Source organism: Herpailurus yagouaroundi, unplaced genomic scaffold, assembly GCF_014898765.1.
Source record: "Herpailurus yagouaroundi ecotype Mexico unplaced genomic scaffold, PumYag 67641, whole genome shotgun sequence".
In the NCBI taxonomy this organism is placed as follows: domain Eukaryota; kingdom Metazoa; phylum Chordata; class Mammalia; order Carnivora; family Felidae; genus Herpailurus; species Herpailurus yagouaroundi.
Genome location: NW_024420442.1, coordinates 1876415 through 1901316, shown reverse-complemented (window position 1 = coordinate 1901316; position 24902 = coordinate 1876415). Strand labels below are relative to the sequence as shown.

The 24902-nt window shown below is 40.6% G+C and overlaps 1 long non-coding RNA gene and 1 other non-coding gene across 3 annotated transcripts in view; one reads left to right on the top strand and one right to left on the bottom strand.

Moving 5' to 3' along the window:
* Positions 1-24902, top strand: part of LOC121025466 (uncharacterized) — a 143301-nt gene that overhangs the window by 50755 nt on the left and 67644 nt on the right. The gene's annotated exons all lie outside the window — the stretch shown is intronic.
* On the bottom strand, positions 18980-19086 carry LOC121025492 (U6 spliceosomal RNA). The gene has a single exon (XR_005788075.1). It is a non-coding gene; the product is annotated as a U6 spliceosomal RNA (small nuclear RNA).

Sequence of the window (24902 nt, the reverse complement as noted above, 5' to 3'; positions counted from 1 at the left end):
CATAAAGATAAATGCGATGGATCCAGAATCATGATGCAAAAAGAGCCTAGCTAACTGGCTATGGATACAAATGATGAAATTTAACAGGGATACATTCAAAGGTTTATACTTAGAAACAACAATGTATTATTGATTGGCTGAATAGTTCATTCTTATATACAATTGGTTTCATTACTACCTGTATAACCTTGAGCAAGTTATGTAACCTTGTTTGGGCCTCAGTTTTCTCATCAGTAAATATATACTCACAGTAAAAAAAAAAAAAAAAAAAAAAAATCCAATGGCACAAAGGCACACACAATGAAAAAGTAAGTTCCCCAGGCTCTCAGTTCACCAGTCCTTTTCTCCAGATATTTATTTATTATTATCAATTTTTAAAAAATGTTTATTCATTTATTTTGAGAGAGAGAGAGCACAAGGCAGGTAGGAACAGAGAGACAGGGAGACACAGAATCCAAAGCAGGCTCCAGGCTCTGAGCTGTCAGCACAGAGCCCGATGCGGGGCTTGAACCCATGAACTGAGATCATGACCCGAGCCAAAGATAGACACTTAACCGAATGAGCCACCCACGTACCCCTTTAACTTATATTTTGAGCCCTGTGCTGACAGCATGGAGCCTGCTCGGGATTCTCTCTCCCTCTCTCCCTCTCTGCCCTTCACTTGCTCATTCGTTCTCTCTCTCTCTCTTAAAATAAATAAATAAAACTTAAAAACAAATGAAATACATTCTTCAAGAGATAGCATGTGTATGTAAACCTTTTTATAAAACATAATATGTACACTATTTTCCTCCATGATTTCTTCAGCTAATTTGTCTTTAGGGGGGTTCCTGCCTGGCTCAGTCAGTAGAGCATGTGACTCTTGATCTTTGGGTCATGAGTTCAAGCCCCACGTTGGATGTAAAACCCATTTTTTGTTTTTAGTCTACTTAAAAAAAAATGAAAAAAAATTTGTCTTTAGGTAATTTTATGTCAACATATGTATAAATGACATAATTTCCCCCCTATGATTTGCTTTATTTATCTAGCATACAGATTAAAAGCTCCGATTCTGAAACCACGCTTCCTGGGTTCAAATCCCAGTTTTACCACTTACTGGCTGTGTTTCCTTGGATAAGTTACTTAGCTTCTCTGTTGCCTGCAGGAGACACAATGCCTACAACCTATTATACTTTTATGAGCCCATGAAATGTTTTACTGTCCTTTAAAATCAGAAGTAAAAATGAATATAAAACTAATGAGTATATCGGGCGCCTGGGTGGCTCAGTCGGTTAAGCGTCCGACTTCGGCTCTGGTCATGATCTCGAGTTCGAGCCCTGCGTCGGGCTCTGTGCTGAGCGCTCAGAGCCTGGAGCCTGCTTCGGATTCTGTGTCTCCCTCTCTCTCTGACCCTCCCCCTTTCATGCTCTGTCTCTCTCTGTCTCAAAAATAAACAAACGTTAAAAAAAATTTTTTTTTAACTAATGAGTATATAGTAATGAATCCAGGGGCGCCTGAATGGCTCAGTTGGTTAAGTGTCCAACTCTTGATACTGACTAGGTCACGATCTCACGGTTGTGAGATCAAGCCCTTTGTGGGGCTCCTCGCCAAGCATGGAGCCTGCTTGGGATTCTCTTTCTCCCTCTCTTTCTACCCCTTCCCTGCTCGCACACACTTCTCTCTCTCTCAAAATAAATAAAGCAACTTAAAACAAAATGAATCCAGCCTGGTATTATATTTGTTGTTATATACAAAAGCAGTTTTAAAATATAATTTTCAATATTTTTTATGATGGAATTGTTCCACAACATCCAAAATACCCAGGGCCCACAGAAGTCATAATGTGACCCTATATGCTTGGGTTTCATCATCTGTAAAATGGAGACAATAATACTACTACCTCATAGGGTTGTTAAGAAAAATACCTGAGTTAATATTTGGAAAGCTGATAGTGTTTGGCATATGCCAGTTTCTACGAGTTTATTAAATACATAAAAATAGTTTAAAAAAATCAGGGGCTCCTGGGTGGCTCAGTTGTTTGAGTGCTGCTCTTGATTTCAGTTTAGGTCCTGATCCCAAGGTCATGGGATCAAGTCCTATGTTGGGCTCTGTGCTGATCTTGGAGCCTGCTTAAGATTCTCTCTCTCTCTCTCTCTCTCTCTCTCTCTGTCTCTCTCTCTCTCTCTCTCTCCCCCCCCCTGGGCCCCTCTCCTCTGCTTGTGTTCGCTCTAAAAAATAAAAACAAAAAAACCACAAACCCCAAAATAGGTAAATTATGGACAGAATAAAAACCTCAAGGAGTATTTTGAAAAATATATATAATAGGAAGTAAGTCTCCTTGTAATCACTGAACCCCAGTCTATGAGTTTGCTTCCTCAGAAATAGCTTTTACCATTTTTCATGTGTCCTCTAGAGATCATGTAGAATATAATCATATAGATCTTTTATCTATCTATCTATCTATCTATCTATCTATCATCTATCTATTATTTTTAAGTAAGCTGTACGCCCAACTTCAGGCATGAACTCACAACCCCGAGATCAAGAGTTGCATGCTCTACTGGCTGAGCCGACCAGGTGCAGTGATCTTTTATTTATTTAAACTGTCCCCAGGGCACCTGGGTGGCTCAGTGGGTTGGGCATCTGACTGGCTCAGGTTATGATCTCACAGCTCGTGAGTTCGAGCCCTGTGTCAGGCTCTGTGCTGACAGCTTGGAGCCTGCTTCGGATTCTGTCTCCCTCTCTCTGCCCCTCCCCTGCTTGCACTCTTGTCTTTTCTCTCTCCTTCAAAAATAAATAAACATTAAAAAATTTTTTAAAAATTTAACTGTCCCCTATTTGATGGGAATGTGGTTGTTTGCAACACTGTTGCAAACAGTGCTGCAATAAATCACCCCATATATATGTCATTTCATAAATGTGGGAGTATAACAGTACTATAAATTCTATGAAGTATAGTTACTGGATCAATTATCTTAAATCTTGATAGGTATTGCTAAATTGATCTCTGGGCTGGTTGCATCAATTTACATTTCCGTCAGAAGTGTAAGAGTGCCTGTTTTCTTACACCCTCATCAAAAATAGTGTTATCAGGGGTGCCTGGGTGGCTCAGTCAGTTAAGCGGCCGACTTCGGCTCAGGTCATGATCTCGCGGTCTGTGAGTTCGAGCCCCGCGTCGGGCTCTGTGCTGACTGCTCAGAGCCTGGAGCCTGTTTCAGATTCTGTGTCTCCCTCTTTCTGACCCTCCCCCGTTCATGCTCTGTCTCTCCCTCTCTCAAAAATAAATAAAACGTTAAAAAAAAAAGTGTTATCAAACTTTTGGATCTTTCACAGTTTAATAGGTGAAAATGGTATGTCATTGTAAGTGTGCATCTTTTTTTTTTTTTTTCAACGTTTATTTATTTTTGGGACAGAGAGAGACAGAGCATGAACGGGGGAGGGGCAGAGAGAGAGGGAGACACAGAATCGGAAACAGGCTCCAGGCTCTGAGCCATCAGCCCAGAGCCTGACGCGGGGCTTGAACTCACGGACCGCGAGATCGTGACCTGGCTGAAGTCGGACGCTTAACCGACTGCGCCACCCAGGCGCCCCTGTGTGCATCTTTTTAATATGCGTGAACTTTTAATAGTTTTGACATTCTAAAACCAATTCCCTTTTTTTGTGAACTGTCAGTCCATATCCTTTGTCTATCTTTTTTTTAAAACACATTTTATTTGTTTTAATTAATTTATTAAAAATTTTAAAAAATGTTTATTTATTTTTGAGAGAGAGAGAGAGAGAGAGAGAGACAGAGCATGAGCAGGGGAGGGACAGAGAGAGAGGGAGACACAGAATCCAAAGCAGAATCCAGGCTCTGAGCTGTCAGCACAGAGCCCGATGTGGGGCTCGAATTCAGGAACTTCAAGATCATGACCTGAGCTGAAGTTGGACACTTAACCAACTGAGCCACCCAGTGGCTATTTTTGTTGGCCTTTTCCTTTTTGAATTGTAGGAGTTCTTTATATGTTAAGGAAACTAGTACTATGTTTCATATGAATTGCCAGAATTTGTCCAGGCTGTCTTTTAACTGTGGTTTTAGTGTTTTTTTCTAGGCAGACCTTTTAAATTTTCAGGCATTCAAATTTTTCAATATTTTCTTGATACTTCTAGATTTGATGCCCTATTGGGAAAGTTCTTCCCCACTTAGGAATTATTTTTTAAAAACTCTCGTTGTTTTTTATGATTTAAAAAAATATTTAAATCTTTGATCCATCTAGAATCATTTTGAGGTAAGGAGTGTTTTTTTCCTGCAGAACATTTTAATTTTTAATGTAGTCAAGTATATAAACATTTTCCTTATGGCTTTGTATTTTGTGTATTATTTAAAGGGACCTTTCTTATTCCAAAGTCCTAAACATATCCAGTTAATTTTTCCTAACATATTTTTGTTTCTTAAGAACTAATCTCATCTGTAATGTATTTTGGTATAAGAAGTGTGGTAGGGATCTAGTATACATTTAGCCAGTTGTCACAATGCCATTTGTTGAATATAACCATTTCCTTCACTGATTTGAAATGTGGCTTTTATTCCTACCGTTCCGTATATGTTTGTCTCTATTTCTGGACCATATTCTGTTCTGTTGCTATGTCTGTCTTTCTGTTTACACATCAGTATCAAATGGTTTTAAATATCATGTTGAGCAAGTCTCTATCTATCCCCAGTTTATTAACAGCATTTGAAATATGCAATCAATGTTGAATTTTGTCAAATATGTTTTCAGCATCTATAAAAATGATCGTGGTATTTTTCTCCCTTGATCTGTTAATATAGTGAATTATATTGATGGGTTTCTTCACGTTAAACATTTTTTTTCTTTTAGAAATAGACCACTTGGTCGTTGGTGTGTTATTCTTTCTATAGGCTGCCTAATTCTATTTGTATATATCTGGTATAATATGTTTGTGTTGATATTCATAAGTGAGACTGAGCCCAAGCTTTCTCTGAAATTTGAAGAAGATAATTTGGATTCTTTCCTGCCGTGAAACAGGTGAAATAATATCAGAGTTATTTAGTACTTGAAGATTTGGTAAAATTTATCTGAAATTTCTGGGCCTCCTTGATTGTGAAGGTATTCTTTGACAACATTTCCAGTTTCTTTCATAGTACCCTTACCCATTTAGCCAATCCCCCCTCCCACAACCCTTCCAGCAACCCTCTGTTTGTTCTCTGTATTTAAGAGTCTCTTATGTTTTGTCCCCCTCCCTGTTTTTATATTATTTTTGCTTCCCTTCCCTTATGTTCATCTGTTTTGTCTCTTAAAGTCCTCATATGAGTGAAGTCATATGATATTTGTCTTTCTCTGACTGATTTCGCTTAGCATAATACCCTCTAGTTCCATCCACATAGTTGCAAATGGCAAGATTTCATTCTTTTTGATTTCTGAGTAATACTCCATTGTGTGTGTGTATATCTATCTATCTATCACATCTTCTTTATCCATTCACCCATTGATGGACATGTGGGCTCTTTCCATACTTTGGCTATTGTTGCTAGTGCTGCTATCAACATTGGGGTGCGTGTGCCCCTTTGAAACAGCACACATGTATCCCTTGGATAAATACCTAGTAGTGCAATTGCTGGGTCATAGAGTATTTCTATTTATAATTTTTTGAGGAACCTCCATACTGTTTTCCAGAGTGGCTGCACCAGTTTGCATTCCCACCAGCAATGCAACAGCATCCCTCTTTCTCTGCATCCTGGCCAACATCTGTTGTTGCCTGAGTTGTTAATTTCTGGCCATTCTGACAGGTGTAAGGTGGTATCTCATTGTAGTTTTGATTTGTATTTCCCTGATGATGAGTGATGTGGAGCATTTTTTTCATGTCTGCTAGCCATCTGGATGTCTTCTTTGGAGAAGTGTCTATTCATGTCTTTTGCCCATTTCTTCACTAGATTATTTGTTTTTTGGGTGTTGAGTTTGTATGCCATGATTTATTTAAATATCTTATTGATGATCCTTACTGATGAATGTTTGGGATGCCATGAACATTTTAGCTATTGCAAAACACCCGAACACCATTGCAATAAAGATCCTTATGCATTCATCTTTGTATTCTTACGGGATTCTGTAAAACAGTTTCCTACAGGTCTAAAGACTATATTCAAAGGTTATGGATATTTAAAATGTTAACAAATGCTGCCAAATTTCACAGCAGTTTTTAACTTGAGGGCAGTTTCTGCATCAGGTGAAGCCTGTTGGCAGAGACTACTTTTCCTGAAGGGGATTGAGGTCCATGTTGACCTCATGCTGTCCTGTCCTTTTGAGAAGCCCATTTTGGGAAATTTCCATATCCATTTGGGGGAAATGCTGGCATAACGTTATCTTTTAAACTTTGCCCATTAGGCTTAATAATATTTATTTTTTTGAGAATATATTCATTATTATTAGATAATGATTATTGAGTACCTACTACATGTGAGGTATATACTAAATTGCTTTACTTGGACTTCGTCATTTCATTCACTTGAAAGAGTATAAATAGGAATTAAAAAAAATTTTTTTAACGTTTATTTATTTTTGAGAGACATACAGATCATGAGCAAGAGAGGGGCAGAGAGAGAGGAAGACACAGAATCCGAAGCAGGCTCCAGGCTCTGAGCTGTCAGAGGTGAGCCCGATGTGGGGCTCAAACCCACAAACCATGAGATCATGACCTGGGCCAAAGCCAGACGCCCCACCGACTGAGCCACCCAGGCGCCCCAATAGGAATTATTTTTATACAGTGTTACAGATGAAGTAATTAAGGGTTAGTTAAGAAATGTGGCCAAAGTCAGAAAGATAGTTCATGGTAGGGCAAAGCTTGGTAATTAGGCATCTGGTTTCCAGAGTCGGGGCTTTCCAATGCTGTGTAGTATAATTAAATCATAGTTTGCGTGAATGAACAAAAGTTGAAGAAATAAGGGAATGGAAATCATTTTACTTGATACTGTCCAAATTCCGTATCTTTCTAGCAATGAGAACCTCTTTATTTAATTATTTTTTTAAATTAAACAAAATTTTTTTAAAATTTATTGTCAAGTGAGATAACATACAGTGAGTAAAGTGTGCTCTCGGTTTTGGGGGTTCCCATGGGGATTCCCGTGAGTCATCGCGGGATGAACACCCAGTGGGATACATGAACATCGTGGGATACAACACCCAGTGCTCATCCCAACAAGTGCCCTCCTCAATGCCCATCACCCATTTCCCGCCTCCCCTGCCCCCCTCCCCATCAGCCCTCAGTTTGTTCTCTGCATTCAAGAGTCTCTTCTGGTTTGCCTCCCTCCCTTTCTGTTTGAAACTATTTTTTCCCCTTCCCTTCCCCCATGGTCTTCTGTTCAGCTCAAGTTCCACATATGAGTGAAAACATATGATATCTGTCTTTCTCTGACTGACTTATTTCACTAGAGGGTATTATGCTAATTGAAATAAGGTTTAATAATATTTAATGAGAAATACACTACCCATGTTGGAAAAACTACGTATATGACATTGCAGTATTTGATGCAAATCCTTTTTTTCCCCTTTTGGTCGTCTCTTCCAAAAGCTACCATATGACTCCTTCCCATCTCAGCAATAGGACTATGAATTATGATTATGGCAATTCTCTTTTCCCGTTAAAGATAATGAACCCACTCATGGGTATGTTTTATAAAATATGTTCATAATGAGGTTGCCACATAATCCTGAAAGAGTGTAATTCTCCTATATCTCTGTTATGTGTGATGTATTTCTGTTCAAAATATGCTCACACAGCACAAAGTTGACATCCCAGAACCATGATTTCTGTTTAAAATGAACCCTCATACACAAAATGCATATTATTGTATTCATGATACAATATGTTCATGGTCTATGCCAAGATTTTTATACTTGCAAAAATATACAATATTTATATGGAATATAAACATCCTTGCAACCCAATGTACAGTAAATGATACCTGCCATTGGCGTGAGATACAGGCAAGAGGACTGTCCCAGTCTCCTGCTACATTTTGTTTTTCTTTTCCTGTTACCATGCCAGCAATCTTAACAGTTTCCTTGTTACTGTAAACTGCCTAGATTAGCCTTCGACTTCAAATCAACAAGGCCAGCATTATCCAATTACAGCCTAAGGATGGCCTAATCTTCAAGGCCAGCTGCCATAGGATAGCGTAGCCTTCCCTTTAATCAAAATTAGGACATTTTATCCGTTCAGTTTTGCCCACTGCAACAATGGAAATGCTGAGCACGAACACAAGAAAATATCTACATTTTGCATTGATTTGTTTATCGCTTCTCCCAGCTTTTTGACATAATGTAGCAGAATAATACATTCAGAGAGTGTTTGCTTGAAAATAGCATTTTCCAGTATGTTCTTTCTTTTGTCTTAACTGTTGTTGCTTTGAGTTTTCCTAAAGAAGACTAGAGTTGTGTTCAGGCTCCCTTGATTTCTTTTTAATTGTCCCTACTTAAAAAATATATATATTTTTACTGCTTAATGCATGCTTATTGTAAAACAAAACAAAAAGTTGCAAATGTAGCAGATAGTGGTAGTAGGTTGCAATGCAATCCTCTAGACACAATCTTAAGAGTCAGGTGCATATTTTTTGCATGCTTATTCCAACATATATGTGACTTTAATTATTCCTATAAAATATATACATATACATGATTTCTTATGCTTTGCTCATCTCTTTTAACTTATTTTTTAAAATACGAATTCTTTCTGACATAGAGACCTTCATGAAATCTTAATATTATGTTTTAGTATTAAATAAAAGAGATTTAGGGGGCGCCTGGGTGGCTCAGTCAATTAAGTGTCTGACTCTTGGTTTTGGCTCAGGTCATGATCTCGCAGTTTTAGAGTTCGAGCCCTGCATCGGGTTCTGCACTGGCAGCGCAGAGACTTCATGGGTGTCTCTCTCTCCCTCTCTCTCTTTCTCTCTCTCTCTGACCCTCCCCTGCTCGTGCACACGTGTGTGCTCTCTCTCTCTCAAAATAAATAAACATTTTAAAAAATAAAAATAAAAAAGAGGTTTTGGAAATAGAAATGAACATGTACACAGTTTAGATACTCTGTATATTCTTCCTTGATCTCATGTTTTCTTCCCAGCGATAACTGCTGTCACAAATTTTGTGTTCCTCATTCACCCATAAACATTAAGTGGTTTTGTCCTCTGGGCTTTTTTAAACTTCATATGAATTGTGTCATTTTATATGTATATATATCTGCAACTCACATCTTTTCACTTAGTTTAGATTCCACTTATCAACCATTTTTTTCCTTGCTTCTTCCTCTTCCCACCCCACCTCTGCTGTCCAACCTTCTGTTGGATTAATAAAGGTTTCTATGTTCCCTTTATTTCTTCTGCTGGCTGAGAAGCTAAATATTGTGTTTTTATCTGTTTAAGGTATCCCTTAACATTGTATGAGGTATACTTACCCTTTTGTAATAAAGCCAACAAGTTATTTGCTGGTCCTGTCATTTTGATTAGCACCACAAGGATCTTAGCATACTTGACTCACTTAATATTTCCCCTGTATTGTTACTGTCACTTTAGCTGTTCTCCACACGTGTCCAGCCTCCACCACTGTGGACATCCCATAGCAGAGCGAGCAGGTGCACAGTTGTTAGACTGGATGAATCTACACTGACACATTATAATCATCTAAAGTCTATAGTTGACGTTAGGGTTCACTCTAGGTGTTGCACATCCTGTGGGTTTTGACAAATGTATAATGACATGTATCCGCCCTTAGAGTATCATACACAATGTTTTGCTCCCCTGAAAATCCTCTGTGCTCTGCCTGTTTATCCCACTCTCCTCCCTAACCTCTGACAGTCCCTGATCTTTTTATGGTCTCCATAGTCTTGTCTTTCAGAATGTCACATAGTTGGAAACATACACTATGTAGCCTTTTCAGAATAACTTCTTTCACTTAGGAACACCCATTTCAGTTTCTTTGCTGTCTTTTCATGGGTTGATTTTTTTTTTTTTAAGTGGGGAATAGTATTCCCTTGTCTCGATATATCACTGTTTAGTTATCCATTCACCCAGTGAAGGATATCCTGGTTGCTTATGTTTAGGCGTTATGAACTATGAATATCTGAGTGCAGGTTTTTGTGTGGGCATAAGTTTTCGGCTCATTTGGGGGAATATCAGAGAGCACAACTATTCATTTGTGTGGCACAAGTATGTTTAGTTTTAGAAGAAACTGCCAAACTGTTTTCCAAAGTGGCTGTAGCGTTTTGCATTCCTACCAGCAAGGGATGAGAATTCCTGGTGCCCCACCTCCTCGGCAGCATTTGGTGTCGTCAGTATTTTGGATTTTGGTCATTATAATAGGTGCCTAGTGGAATCTCATTGTGGTTTTAAATGTTTGTTTATTTATTTTTAAATGTTTCTGTATTTTGACAGAGAGGGCAAGAGAGCAAGGGAGGGGCACAGAGAGGAGAGGGAGAATTCCAAGCATTCTCTAAGCTGTGAGCACAGAGCCCGAAGCAGGGCTCAAACTCACCAACCTCAAGTCCATGACCTGAGCCGAAATCGAGAGCTGGACGCTCAATTGACTTAGCTACCCAGGTGCCCCTCATGTTTATTTATTTATTTTGAGAGTGAGAGAGCGTCAGCGGGGGAGGGGCAGAGAGAGGGGGCATGGAGAGAGAGAATCCCAAGCAGGCTCCGCCCTGCCAGCTCAGAACCCAAAGCAAGAGCCAGATGCTCAATTTACTGAGCCATCCGAGCGCCCCTCATTGTTGTTGTAATTTGTAATTCCCTAATTTTTTTATTTATTATTTTTTTTTGTAATTCGCTAATTTTAAATGATGTTGAGCATCTTTTCATATGATTATTTGCATACATATGGTGTATCTTTCTCCATTCCTTTACTTCTAACCTGTATGTGTCTTTATATTTAAAGTGGTTTCTTGTAGACACCATATAGTCAGGTCTTGTTTTTGATCCCCTTTGACAATTTCTACCTTTTAATTGGTGTATTTAGACCACTGACCTTTAAAGTTCCAATGGATTAACATTTACCATATTTGTTATGCCTTGTGTGGTTTTATTGGAGAACATTACATGATTGTTTTCTTTCTTAGCATTTCAGTTATATATATTAAAAACATTTTTTTTTAATGTTTATTTTTGAGAGAGAGAGAGTGACAGAGTATAAGCGGGGGTGGGGGGTAGGGGCAGAGACAGAGGGAGACCCAGAATCCAAAGCAGGCTGCAGGCTCTGAACTGTCAACACAGAGCCCAACGTGGGGCTTAGACCCACGAACCTTGAGACCATGACCTGAGCCCAAGTCGGATGCTTAACTGACTGAGCCACCCAAGTGCCCCTCAGTTACATTTCTTTATGTATATATGTATTTTAATGGTTACCCTAGAGTTTGCAGTATACATTTGCAATTAATCCAAGTTCACTTTCAAGCAAGGCTATACCACTTCATAGGTAGGAGGAGTACCTTCTAACAGCAAAATAATTTTAATTTCCTCCTTTTGTCCCTTGTTCCTTGTATCATTGCGTGTCACTCATTTCATTTATATATAAGCATCCATAACTGTGCAGATTTTTTTCAATAAATACAGTATAGTGTTGTACTGTAATCCAATAAATACAGTATAGTACTATACTGTATTTACTGAAAGAATTATTATTCTTTATGATTTTCTTGACAACATTGTCTTTTCTCTAGCTTACTTTATTGTATTAATGCAGCAAAGAATACATATAACATACGAAATATGTGTTAATTGACTGTTATCGGTAAAGCTTCAGGTGAACAGTAGGCTATTAGCAGTTAAGTTTCTGGGGAGTCAAAAGTTGTCCACAGATTTCCAAGTGTGCGGGAGGTTGGTGTCTCTCACCCCTGCATCGATCAAGGGTCAACTGTGTGTATAACTGAATACATTGTTGCTATTATTACTTTGAACAAACTGTTGTCTGTTAAATCAATTAAGAGTAAGAAAGATCAATACTTTTTATTTTACCTTCACTATTCCTTCTTCAGTGCTGTTCCTTTCTTTATATAGATCTGACCTATATCATTTTCCCTCTCTCTGAAGAACTTCTAACATTTCTTGCAAAGCAGGTCTCCTGGCAAAAAATGCCCTCAATTTTTGTTCATCTGAGAAAATCTTCATTTCTCTTTTATTTAAAAAAATGTTTACTATGATTTGAAGTTTTACTTTAAATTCCAGTTAACATACAGTGTAATCTTAGTTTCAGGTGTACAATATAGCGATTCAGAACTTTAGTACAACACCCGGTGCTCATCACCAAAGTGCACGAAGGAGAATTTCACAGAGTACAACATTTTTAGGTTGGTGGGTTTTTTTTCTCCCAACACTTAATATTTCAGTCACCCTCTTCTTGCTTTCATGGTTTATGAAAAGTTGGCTGTAACTCTTACCTTTGCCTCTCTATAGATAAGGTCCCCCCCCGCCCCGCCTGCCTTTGGCTAATTTCAACATTTTTTCTTTTATCATTGATTTTCTGAAGTTTGAATACGATATATCTAGGTGTAGTTTTGGGGCATTTACCCTGCTCAGTATTTTCTGAGCTTCCTTGGATCTGTGGTTTGGAATCTGACATTAATTTGGGAAAATGTTCAGTTAAAATTGTTTCAAATATTTCTCCTGTTTCTTTCTTTCTTTCTTTCTTTTGGTAGTCCCATTATACACGTTATTCCTTTCGTAGACGTCTCACAGTTCTTAGGTATTCACTGCTAGCTTTTTTCAGCCTTTTTTTCCCCTTTGCTTTTTTCTTAAAAAATTTTTTTTAATGTTTATTTATTTTTGAGAGACAGAGTTGAGTGGGGGAGGGGCAGAGAGAGGGAGACACAGAATCCAAAGCAGGCTCCAGGCTCTGAGCTGTCACCACAGAGCCTGATGTGGGGCTTGAACCCGTGAACTGTGAGATCATAACCTGAGCCGAAGTGGGACATTTAACTGACTGAGCCACCCAGGCGCCCCTCCCCTTTGCTTTATTCAGTTTTAGAAGTTTCTATTGAGCTATCATGAAGAGCAGAGATTCTTTCCTAAGCTGTGTCCAATCTACTAATAAACCCATGAGGGGCGCCTGGGTGGCTCAGTCGGTTGAGCGTCTGACTTTGGCTCAAATCATGATCTCATGGTTCTCAAGTTCGTGCCCTGAATCTGGTTCACTGCTGTCAGTGCAGAGACTGCTTCGGATCCCCTGTTTCCCTCTCACTCTCTCTCCCACCGCCCTCAAAAATAAACATTAAAACAATTTTTTTTTTACCTAAATCCCAAAAGATGCCCTCCTCAATGCCCTTCACCCACCCTCCCCTCCCTCCCACCCCCATCAACCCTCAGTTTGTTCTCAGTTTTTAAGAGTCTCTTATGCTTTGGCTCTCTTCCACTCTAACCTCTTTTTTTTCCTTCCCCTCCCCCATGGGTTTCTGTTAAGTTTCTCAGGATCCACTTAAGAGTGAAACCATATGGTATCTGTCTTTCTCTGTATGGTTTATTTCACTTAGCATAACACTCTCCAGTTCCATCCATGTTACTTCAAAGGGCCATATTTTCATTCTTTCTCATTGCCACGTAGTACTCCATTGTGTATATAAACCACAATTTCTTCATCCATTCATCAGTTGATGGACATTTAGGCTCTTTCCATAATTTGGCTATTGTTGAGAGTGCTGCTATGAACATTGGGGTACAAGTGCCCCTATGCATCAGTACTCCTGTGTCCCTTGGATAAATTCCTAGCAGTGCTATTGCTGGGTCATAGGGTAGGTCTATTTTTAATTTTCTGAGGAACCTCCACACTGCTTTCCAGAGCGGCTGCACCAATTTGCATTCCCACCAACAGTGCAAGAGGGATCCCATTTCTCCACATCCTCGCCAGCATCTATAGTCTCCTGATTGGTTCATTTTGGCCACTCTGACTGGCGTGAGGTGATATCTGAGTGTGGTTTTGATTTGTATTTCCCTGATGAGGAGTGACGTTGAGCATCTTTTCATGTGCCTGTTGGCCATCCGGGTGTCTTCTTTAGAGAAGTGTCTATTCATGTTTTCTGCCCATTTCTTCGCTGGATTATTTGAAACAATTTTTTTAAAATAAAAACATAAACCCATGAAAGGCATCCTTTACTTCTGTTACAATGTTTTTGATCTTTGGCGTTATCTTTGATTCTTAGAATTTTCATCTCTATGCTTACATTATCTACCTGTTCTTGTATGTTGTCTACTTTTGCCATTAGGGCCCTCATCATAATCACAGTTGTCATCACCGCCTTAATCATAGTTGTTTTAATTTCCTGATCTGGGGTGCCTGGGTGGCTCAGTTAGTGAAGTGTCCAACTCTTGGTTTCCACTCTGGTCATAATCTCACAGTTCGTGAGTTTTAGCCCTGCATCTGGCTCTGCACTGGCAGCGTGGAGCCTGCTTGGGATTCTCTCTCTCCCTCTCTCTCTCTCTGCCCCTCCCACACTGTCTCTCTCTCTCAAAATAAATAAATAGACTTAAAAAAAAGGAAACTGCAGTTGAAAAATTCCTGATCTGTTCATTTCAGGTTGCCTGCCATATCTGAGGCTGCTTCTCACACTCACTCTGGCTTCAAACTGGTTTTTGGTTTTTTGCCATTTAGTATGCCTTGTAATTTTCTGCTGGAAGCTGGATGTGGTGTAATGAGTAAAAGGATCTCTGGTAAATAGGCCTTTTGTGGTGTGGTGGTAAGGTGTGGGGGAAGTAGGGGAAGTATTCTATAGAACTATGATTGGGTCTCAGGCTTTGAGTGAACCTACACCCATGAGCTGTGAACTTCCCAAGTGCTTCTGTTTTCTTTCTGTTTAAGTGGTACAGGATGTCTAGAATGGGCTAGAATTGGGTTTTGCCCTTTCCCTGAGTTGTTTAGACTCTGAGAAGACTCCCAATAGGTTAGGCTTTGGTAAGATAGTTTATTTTGAGAGCAGGCTTTCTTTTTCTTTTTTCTTTTTTAATTTTTTTTAAGTTTATTTTTTTATTTTGAGAGAGAGACAGAGAGAGTGAGCAGGGGAAGGGCAGAGAGAGAGACGGCTCTGTGCCGTCAGCGTGGAGCCCACTGTGGGCCTCGAACTCACAAACTGTGAGATCGTGACCTAAGCTGAAACCAAGAGTGGGATGCTCAACTGGCTGAGCCACCCAGGTGCTCTGAGCAGGACTTCTTAAGTACAGAATGTTCTGGTGTGTTTCAAAGTGGTTACCTTTTCCTTCCTCGTGAGGGATTTCCCTCAGATATTCACTGTGAGAACATTCTAGGGCTTCTGGAGATAAAACAAAAGAGTAGCGGCTCCCCTATGACTGGAATTCCTGGAGTTTTCTTTTTTCTTTTTATTTATGTATGCATTTATTTGAAATATTTATTTATTTTTGGGATCCCCTGCTGTTTTAAATGCTTAGACTTGTCCACACTTGAGCCTCCAACAATTTGTCAGTTACAGTGCAGGTTTTCCTCCCCTCATACTGGTTCCCATGGAGATTTCTGCCCATGGGTTCCTGCTCCGGTAAGATGTGATTCTTAGTGCTCAGTTGTCAGTCTCTCCAATGTTGGGGCAGTGGTTTGCCCTGTGACCTCACTTCTCTGATGGATCTAAGAAGAGTTGTTGATTTTTCAGTTTTAGTTGATTTTTCAGCGTTTTAGTTGTTAGAATGGAGTGATAACTTCTAAACTGCTCGTGTGCCTGACTGGAAGTCGAAAGTATCTCTACCCATTTTAAAATTGGGTAATTTGGTTTTTTTAATTATTGGTTGTAAGATTTATTCATATATTCTAACTGTAAGTCCTAGTTTTGTTTGTTTGTTTGTTTGTTTTTTCAACGTTTTATTTATTTTTGGGACAGAGAGAGACAGATCATGAACGGGGGAGGGGCAGAGAGAGAGGGAGACACAGAATCGGAAACAGGCTCCAGGCTCTGAGCCATCAGCCCAGAGCCTGACGCGGGGCTCGAACTCCCGGACCGCGAGATCGTGACCTGGCTGAAGTCGGACGCTTAACCGACTGCGCCACCCAGGCGCCCCTGTTTGTTTGTTTTTAAGTAGGCTCCACACCCAACGTGGGCTTGAACTCATGACCCTGGGATCAAGAGTCACATGCTCTACCAACTGAGCTGGCCAGGTGCCCCAGTCCTAGTTTATTTTTGACTTTGCAGTTCTTTTAGTCCTTTAAGTTTGTTTATTTATTTCTGGGTGGCCATATTTATCAGTCTTTCATGTTACCTCTTTGTGCTCTGTGCCATGTTTAGAAAGACCTTTCCCACTCAAAATATATTCAGCCACATTTTCTTCTCATACTCATGATTTCACTTGTTTTACATTTTAATCTTGGCCAACCTTACTGAGTGAAGATAAAAATTATTCCAATACCAAAAATATCTTTAGGAAAAGTGGGTAGAATTGTTATAATTAGGCAGTAATTTTTCTGTTTTGTGTGTTTGGAACCAGGATGGCTTTGGCAAAATTGTGAAACTAGTGCGTGGCCTCGTCTCCTCCCACAAGATGCCCTTTGGTCCTGTCGCTCAACGCTCTTATGCTGTCATGTAGCTTTTCTTAAAAGCTCTGCATGATCCTGGGGTGCCTGGGTGGCTCAGTACGTTAAGCATCCAACTTTGGTTCAGGTCGTGATCTCATGGCTCATGGGTTCGAGCCCGACATCTGGCTCTGTGCTGGCAACTCAGAGCCTGGAGCCTGCTTCGGATTCTGTGTCTCCCTCTCTCTCTGCCCCTCCCCCACTCTCACTCTGTCTCTCTCAAAAAAATAAACATTTAAGAAAAAAAAAAAAAAAAAGCTCTGCATGATCCTAAACTTGACCATGCTCTTTAGGAAGTCAAATCTGTGTCAAGTATTCATTCTCACCCATCTCCCTTCATGTTCAAAAGAAGCTAATTTCTGTTGATCACAGCCAGCATATTATTTCTCCAAGAGGTATTTGCCGTTTCCACTCTAGAAATGCAATGACTTAAACTAAAGTAAGGAATCCCTAAAGAGTCCTGGAGGTTGGTTCCCAGGAAGAATTTTTTTGAACGTGAGGGACGTTTCTGGTGACCCTGAAAGTACTCCATATCAAGTGATTACATCTTCTGCAGGATGGTCCTGTCTGGAAGTTTTTGCTCCTGATGAAGGACTGATGTTGAAGCCCCTCTGGCCGGTGTCTAATCTCTCATCCTTCCTTAATGAACTTTGAATGGTTTGTTCCATGGTTTGTTCCTTTCATAAAGACTGTTGATGAACCAGAGGGCTTTTATATTTTTAAAGGTATATCTTGTTCTTCTTTAAAGTTTATTTATTTATTTATTTAAAAAAAATTTTTTTTAAGTTTATTCATTTTGAGAGAGAGGTGGGGGGAGGGGCAGGGAGAGAGAGAGAAGGAGAGAGAGAATCCCAAGCAGGTTCCGCCTTGTCAGCACAGAGCCTGACGTGGGGCTCGAACTCACAAATAGTGAGATCATGACCTGAGCCGAAATCAAGAGTCAGAGGCTTAACCGACTGAGCCACCCAGGTGGCCCCACTAACTTATTTGATTGATGAAAAATAAAGATCAAGTCACTAGTAAGCAACCTCCGATCTCACTCTATATCTCTGTCCATGCCGACATCACCTATTTTGATTTCATTTTATAAATCCCCAAATGAAAGTTAAAGGAATAAGGGTTCCTTTTCTACAATCATGGACACAGCAGCATGAAAGAGAACGTTGCCTAACATGAGACGCAGATATAGGGTTTATCTACCGCTTGTTTAATTTGTTAGATCTGTTGGTTGACCTACAACTTTTAAGGTCTGAAAACAGTGTTGACAACCTCAGACCATACCACTGACCTCTTAGAGGCAGGATAAAATTGTATGCAACTAATTTTGAAGAAACCTCAGAAAACTGTTTAGGAACAGATACACTAGGGCTCAATATTCAGAGAGGTGTCTTCCCTTACATTTAAGAAGAATAAGGTTTAGGGGCACACGGATGGCTCAGTCGGTTAAGTGCCTGACTTCAGCTTAGGTCATGATCTAACAGTTCAGGAGTTTGACTCCCGTGTCAGTCTCTGCACTGACAGTATGAAGCCTGCTTGGGATTCTCTCTCTCTCTCTGCCCCTACTCCACTTGTGCGTGCATGCGCTCTCTCTTTCAAAAATCAACAAACTAAAAAAAGGAAAAAAAAGAACAAGCCTTAAAATAGTAATAAAGGAGCTTGGGTAGTACAGTTGGTTGTGTCTGACTTGATTTCATCTCAGGTCATGATCCCAGGGTCATGAGATCAAGCCCCATGTCAGTGTGGAGCCTGCTTAAGATTCTCTCTCTTCCTCTGCCCCTCCACCCCACTCGCATGTACATTCTCTCTCTCTCTCTCAAATAAAAAAATCATAAGGGGCACCTGGGTGGCTCAGTCAGTTAAGCGTCTGACTTCGGCTCAGGTCATGCCCTTGCTGTTCATGGGTTTGAGCCCCGCATCGGGTTCTGTGCTGACAGCACGGAGCCTGGAGCCTGCTTCAAATTCTGTGTTTCCCTCTCTCTCTTCCCTTCCCTGCTCACGCTCTGTCTCTCTCTCTCTCTCTCTCTCTCTCTCTCTCTCTCACAAATAATCAAACATTAAACAATTTTAAAAAGAAAAGGGGGCACTTGGGTGGCTCAGTTGGTTAAGCATCTGACTCTTGATCTCCACTCAGGTCACAGTCTCACGGTTTGTGAGTTCAGGTACCACCTTGGGCTCTGTGCAATGATGGCGCAGAGCCTGCCTAGGATTCTCCCTCTCTCCCTCTCTCTCTGCCCCTTTCCCCCTCGCACTCTCTTTCCCTCTCTCAAAATAAATAAATAAATAAACTTAAAAAAAATCATAGGTCTTGCTTTGGATTTTGATTTACTCTTGAATTTCTAATAGTTCAAATATTTTAGATATTTGATATCTAAATATCTTAGATATTTTGATTATCTAAGGCTTAAATAGTAAAAATGCTTCATTTTCATAACTTTTTATTTTATTTTCTTTTTTATTTAAAAAATATAGAATGCTTCATGAATTTGCATGTCATCCTTGCACCGGGGCCATGTTAATCTTTTCTGCATCATTCCAGTTTTAGTCTATGTGCTGCCAAAGTGAGCACCATAACTATTTTATTTTATTTTATTTTATTTTATTTTATTTTATTGTTTTAAACTGAAGGTCTTTTCTTAAATAAGTTTTTTAATGTTATTTATTTTTGAGGTGGGGGGGAGGGACAGAGAGAAAAGGAGACACAGAATCTGAAGCAGACTATGGGCTCTGAGCTGTCAGCACAGAGCCCAATGCAGGGCTGGAACTCACGAACCATGAGATCATGAGTTGAGCCGAAGTCGGATGCTTAACCAACTGAGCCACCCAGGCACCCCATAACTCTTTATTTTAAATGGCATTTGATTTTGACCCTGTCTTCTTGGATTGGCCATAGCATTGCTCTGTTTTGCAGTATAGTGATCAAAGAAAATGTGCTACCTTATCTTATTTCTTGAAACTTATATTTAAATTCTTTCTATTCATAGCCAGATGGCGTTATTAAACTGAATCTCATATGAATTTATTGTGAATAATGTAAAATATCTTTGAGACTTTTAGATACTATGTGTGGTATATACATTGCAGCTGAGGTAAAAAAATATGTTCCAACACCTTTATTAAATTGTGTCTCACAAGTACAAGATATTTTGTTTTAGTGAATTATGGATATTTCTTTCTTAATTGTAATTATCTTCTTAGTCATATTAGTTTATCAAACCAGTTTCCTAGTAACTATTAAAATAAAAGTTTATAATCCTTTCTTTCTTTCTATCCCCACATTTTATATTTTGATTACAGTAGCCATGGATCCTTGGTGCTAGGATTCAAATGAGAAGTCATTTGGATATAGGAACAAATAAGTAAAATGTCTTTCCTTGTATGAGTAAATAAGGCTGTAGTTGATTGACCAAATGTGATTATAAACATTTTCATCATAGCTTTTGTCATATCTAGAGGTGTAACTCCTATTTCAGGGCTATAACCATGAAAGCTGTATGAGCCTTTAGAGAATTTTTTTTTTTTTTTAAATCTTGTAACTCAATTCTAAAATGTGAGCCTAATGAAGGACAATTTGCAAAGTAAGGCATGGACAATTTAGGAGACATTCTTCCTGTATTGGCGATGCCCTAGTAAATAGCCTGAAATTGTAGCGCTCAATGTGAAGGGGACACTTTAGATATTTATGCTGAAGTGGCAAAGGACCTCTTGTTAAAAATTTAAAACAGCAAGAGTGACCTGTAGTGATGTCAATCATTATTTGTCATTGTTATGTTCTGAACTTATTCCAAATATAGCCATCTGTCCTCCAGTGCTGGCTGAGGTTCCTCATTTAGATTCTGTTGGACAAGGGATTACGAGTGAAGAGAGGAGGCAGGTGTGGTTGCCTTGGCTGTGCTGATTACCTCATTTCTGGATTCCTGAAATAGCTTTCTTTTTTTTTTTTTAATTTTTGTTTTCAATGTTTATTTATTTTTGAGAGAGAGAGAGAGAGACAGAGCGCGAGCAGGGGAGGGGCAGAGTGAGAGGGAGACACAGAATCCGAAGCAGGCTCCAGGATCCAAGCTGTCAGCGTAGAGCCTGACACGGGGCTTGAACTCTGAATCGGTGAGATCATGACCTGAACCAAAGTCAGACACCTAACTGACTGAGCCAGCCAGGCTCCCCTGAAATAGCTTTCTTTTTCTTTTTCTTTTATTTAAAAAAACTTTTTTTTAATGTTTATTTATTTTTGAGAGAGAGACAGAGGGCGAGTTGGGGGGCGGGGCAGAGAGAGAGAGGGAGACACGGAATCCAAAACAGGCTCCAGCTGCCAGCACAGAGGAGTCCCTGATTTTTGTGTGTGAAAAATTCTTGTTCCCAGTACCCAAACCCTTCCCTGGTAGAGGAATTTCAAGGGCAGCTCAAATGGAAGAGTCCAGGAATAAATAACAAGTTCTGGGGTGTGGCTGAGCCAGAGAGATCAGAGCAAGCATCTGGAACACCTTAATGAGGAGAGCAGGCATTGTCTGCAGATAGATTTTATGGGCAAGATTAGGGTAGAGGCGGTTGGGGAATATAATGAGTTCAGGTTTTAATATGTCGAGTGTGAGGTGCCTGTTTGAAGTACCCATCAAGCAGCTGGGCTGTCTTGCTTTGGTGGATATATCCAGCTGCTTGGTGGGTGTTTCCAAGATGAGTGTGCAGGGAGAGGTCCGGCTGGAGATATGAATTTGGAAGTCATCAGCACATAGCGATACTTGAAATCCAGGGAATGATGATAGCCTCTCGGGAGGGTAAGAGGAGGGTGTAGGGCAAGAGGAGAAAGAGGCTGAGGAAAGTATTCTTGGGAACACCAACTCTTGAGGACTGGATAGAGGCTGAGAGGAAAGAGGCCAGCCAAAGAATGAGGAGAAGTGACAAATAATGGTGGCATGATAACTGAACCAAGAATTTCAGTAAGGCTGGAGGGGTCAACAAGACCAAATGTTGCAGAGAAACCAAGGCAGATAGAGCCAGAATTATGTCTATTGGATATGGTCAAATGGATATGGTCGTTGGTGACCTCAGCAAAGGTGTTTTCGGTGCAGTGATGAGATGCATTCATGTGGTCCTGAGGGGAGAAAGTAGAGATAGTAACTCTGGATTATTCATTTAAGATATGTTGCTGAGAAAGAAAGAGAAAAGAAGTAGCCAGAAGCCTGTGTGAAGTAAGGGAAGGATGTTTTTAGGAAAGTCCTAAGCAGGTATAAAGGTAGAGGGGAAGGGATCAGGACAGTGGGAGAAGTTGAAGGTAAAAGGTTCTGGAGGTTGGAGGGATCAAGATTGAGAGCACAGGTGGGGGTGGGGAGGGTGGGGGAGGTGAAAGAAAGAGTGAATTGCACTTATAGGAAAGTGCAGAGTAAAAAAAAATTGAGGGAATTCATATGTTCTGTCAGCCACCTCTTACCGGTTCTCTGAGGGGGCTCTGATGGACTTACACCAGTGCAATCTGCCAGTTTCTCACCACGTGCCCTGGGGCCTTCCTGTGGGTGTTGCGATTCCATGCACAGTGGAGAGGAGTTAACCCAGCCCATTGGTGCAAAGCTTTGGTCAATAAAAGATGAGAGCTAGCTGTTAAAGTCTCTTTCCATCCTTCATGTTGACTAATCAGAGATGCAAGTCTTGTATTTATGATCTCCCAAAAAATGGCCCCATGAGCTCAAGCGTGATACCAATGCACCTTCATATGGACTCTCTCTTTCCTTCGTTTTTCCCTTTCCCTCCCTGTTGCTTTTCTGGGATTGCCTTCTCTAATAATGCATTAGGTTGAACCGGATGGTTTCTATATGTCAAAACAGTTGAATCTCAGCACTTTCATATGGTTCAACCCAATAGCACATCAACCATTGCTCTGCTTTCTGGAGAAGTCCAGCTAAGAAACACTTAATGGGCTTAGTGAAGTAGGCATAGTCGCCTACTGAATGTGAGCTTGTATTAATAGCTATCATTTATTGCGCACCTGCTGCTGGTGGTGTTGTTTTACATACGTAATCTTAACATATAAAGTAGGAATTATTTTTGTTTTACTCATGAAAAAAACTGATGTGAAAGGAAGTTAGGTCACCTGCTCAAGACCATACATCTAGTTGGGGCGCCTGGGTGGCGCAGTCGGTTAAGCGTCCGACTTCAGCCAGGTCACGATCTCGCGGTCCGTGAGTTCGAGCCCCGCGTCGGGCTCTGGGCTGATGGCTCGGAGCCTGGCGCCTGTTTCCGATTCTGTGTCTCCCTCTCTCTCTGCCCCTCCCCCGTTCATGCTCTGTCTCTCTCTGTCCCAAAAATAAATAAAAACGTTGAAAAAAAAATAAAAAAAAATAAAAAAAATAAAAAAATAAAATCTTGAGAATTAAAAAAAAAAAAAAAAAAAAAAAAAAAAGACCATACATCTAGTAAGTGGAACCAGATTTCAGACCCAACTTTGTTTTTTAAGCCTGAGATCTCTTTATAAGACTACGTTGCCTTGCCTAAGGTAAATGTGATAGGGGAGTTAAACAGAAGCCATTGAGAGAGATAGCCTAGAGGTAGTGAGGGCCCAGATACGATTTAAAATCATGATTTTATGGGACTCAGGTTCATACAGTGGTACAGTATTCACCCACTGTGTTCGGCCACTTGGCTACAGGATCAGGGAAATGTGGCTATTCGATTGATTCAGGAGTGGGGTATGGTGTCGACAAAGAACAGCAGAAAGAAGGGAGCACGAGGAGACTGAGGATGCAGCCGGAAAGAATAGTGATTGACCATGGTGTGTCCAGACTGGGGAGGGGGGAAGTGGGGTCAGACGGAGGCCAACTAACTGGGAGGAAAGGCAGGGGGTCTCAGGTCAAAGAGCAGATTTACTGGGGAGTAAGGACTTGGAAAGTCTGTAGGATAGGAGTTGCGGTCAGCCTGGGGTATTGGTTTGAGGATATCAAAAGTGTAATAGTTCCCAAAGGAGTAGGTTGTTGAAACGGAGTGGAGGTGAAAGTCACTGGAATTGAGGAAGTCAAGGCACTGTGAGGGCCATGGTGTTACACTGATCATCCTTGTGGATTTAGAAACCATCCAGGATGATGTTGGGACTAGAGATGGCCTGTGAACCGGATGCCAGGATCCTTAATAAACATGGCTGAACTGAGAATTGAGTACATGACAGGAACAAGGGAGAGGTTAAGATGGGGTATATAGTTAGTGTGATTTTCTTTCTTTCTTTCTTTCTTTCTTTCTTTCTTTCTTTCTTTCTTCCCTTCTTTCCTTCATATTTTATTTATTTTGAGAGAGGGAGAAAAAGAGTGAGCAGAGGAGGGGCAGAGAATGGGAGAGAGAGAGAGAATCCCAAGAAGACTCTGTGCTGTCAGCACAAAGCCCTAGGTGGGGCTTATCCCTGGAGCTGTGAGATCATGGCCCGAGCTGAAATCAAAAGTCGGACTCTTAACTGGCTGAGCCATCCAGGCACCCCTAGTTAGTGTGATTTCCAAGTAGGAAGGGGTTTGCTTTGTTTTGCAGCAGCTGGAAAGATTAATAGTTTAGACTACAGGTCAGCAACCTTCCCTTGGGTCAAATCTGGTCTTGCGGCCCATTTTTGTAAAGAAAGTTTTATTGGAACCCAGCCATGCCCGTTTGTTTGCCTATTGTCTATGGCTGCTTTCAAGCTACGACAGTAGAGTCAGGTAGTTCGGTCAGAGCCAGTATGTCCCACAACTCCTAAAATACTTACTGTCGGGTGCGTCAAGTAAACATTTGTCAACTCCTGGTTTAGAAAATGCAGTGTGTGTGAGGGCAGGTGGGGGGAGTAAGGAGAATGGTCACAGCTCTCCCTAACCCTCATTCTGGCCCGGTATACAAACTCTAGAAAAAAGAGTTGCCTCAGGATGACCGTACGGGACACGGTGTCGTAGAACAGAGAGCCTGCCTTCAACTAGCAACAGGAAGTGGAGTGATTATTCGAGGAAGAAGTGGCGGGCATGGGAGCAGACTTTGTTGCTCATGGAATAAGAGGCCCAGACCGGGCAGTGGAAACGGGAGAGAGAAAAGTGGCAAGAAATGGATAAAGAGGGAGGAAGCACGGAACGGCCTCGAGAAAATTGTTGGATTGTTGACGCCCAGCCAGAATTTGCAATTTGGGTGGTGCCCAAGGATCATAGGCATAAAAAGGCCGGAAGGAATTTAGCCAGGGTTCTCATTTGGGTCAGGTTGAGCGACTTCCAGCTCGCCTCTAGCTTATTCCAAAGGCAAGATGCCCATGGCGGGGTGGTTTCCAGGGCAGCCCTAGACGTCTCTCATTTCCTTGTTTTGGCAGTCTAAGAAAAATGTCACTGGTAATTTTCGAATATAGAATATGATCCTGTTTTCCCCCTATTGAAATATTCATGGGGTTTACTTTCTGTCAAT